Source organism: Trachymyrmex cornetzi, unplaced genomic scaffold, assembly GCF_001594075.2.
Source record: "Trachymyrmex cornetzi isolate Tcor2-1 unplaced genomic scaffold, Tcor1.1 scaffold388, whole genome shotgun sequence".
NCBI lineage: Eukaryota > Metazoa > Arthropoda > Insecta > Hymenoptera > Formicidae > Trachymyrmex > Trachymyrmex cornetzi.
Window position 1 is genome coordinate 103,614 of NW_017298619.1, and position 1,204 is coordinate 104,817.

A 1,204-nucleotide genomic window follows, 5' to 3' on the forward strand; every position below is an offset into this window, starting at 1 on the left:
TATGTATGATGTATGAGTGGTGATGATGATGATGATGGTGATGATGTGGTGTGATGTGGTGTGATGTGGTGTGGTGTGGTGTGGTGTGGTGTGTGGTGTGATGTGGTGTGTGTTATATATGATCCATCAGTATTCTTACTTCTTATTATAAGCTAAATATAGAACGTCATTGCACATGGTAAGTAAAGTTTTGTTTTTTCATCCGTCAAAGCATCAAACATACGCACACGTACGCACGTACCTACACACATGCATACATACCTACACACACTCTTACATACCGCCTCCATATTTATTTCGCGCAATGCGATCTAATGTCGATTGGCGGAGAAATACGATCGGATCGATGGATCGTCGTCCCGTCGACTCTCCGCAAATCCGTACTCACATCACGATCAATTACCGCCGGGTCCCCCCAAGCTTCCGACGAATTCGCTGATCGATTTAACACATTCCGATTTGTGGTTATCAATGCGAATTTGCGCGCGGGTCATCCTTAGCGATGACTGTGGTTGCGGCTACAGCGAAAACGACGTCGAAGGTTACTTACTCGACTGACTCACTCGAGTGCTACGCTGCGTCCTTAGATCCGATTAAACGCCTGGTTTCCTGGGATCGTCTCGATAAGACATAAATGACGAATTCTCGACAAGAAACGGCGATCCCGACAACGATGTTCGACAGTTTTCCTCGTCCGTTTGTGCGGGAGCCACCGTAGTCCGTACACTGTAAACCGTACACACAAGATACTAGTGAAAAATTCTGATTTAATACATCGAGAATCGATCCTTTTTCGCACTCAAGAATCAAATCGCCAGAGTCGATTTTGTGAATTCGATTCATTGGCTGCCTCTCAACTGTAAAATTGTGTAAAATTACTCACACGGCGATCATGTAATATTGAGCAAAAAGTTTCACTTTTCACAATTCCGCTTATTCAGATTCCGCGTGAATAAAATCACTAGATAACAAAGTACCGCGATGGGAAAATTCACTGAATTAGGCTGATGTCACATTGAGCGGTTCATACGGCAGCGGAACAAAATTCAACCAATTGTAAAGTATTAATAGAAACAGATATTGTGCAGAAAATATAAAAATACTTCGTGATTGGTTGAATTTTGTTCCGCTGCCGCATAAACCGCTCAATGTGACATCAGCCTGAAGGTAAATTTTCACGGACTGCTCAAACCGGCTGGTTCAG

General features: G+C 43.4%; 1 protein-coding gene across 3 annotated transcripts in view; it reads right to left on the reverse strand.

Moving 5' to 3' along the window:
- Positions 1–950, reverse strand: part of Acn (apoptotic chromatin condensation inducer acinus) — a 6,981-nt gene extending 6,031 nt beyond the window's left edge. For 2 of the 3 annotated variants that reach the window (XM_018511873.1, XM_018511872.1), the window contains exons 1-2: positions 884–950; positions 551–726 (exon numbers count right to left, since the gene is read on the reverse strand). The gene's annotated coding sequence lies outside the window, so the exon portion shown is untranslated. Of the gene's footprint in view, positions 1–281; positions 471–550; positions 727–883 lie in introns of those variants that run through there. The other variant, XM_018511875.1, reaches the window with a different exon arrangement.
- Positions 951–1,204: the final 254 nt, after the last annotated feature.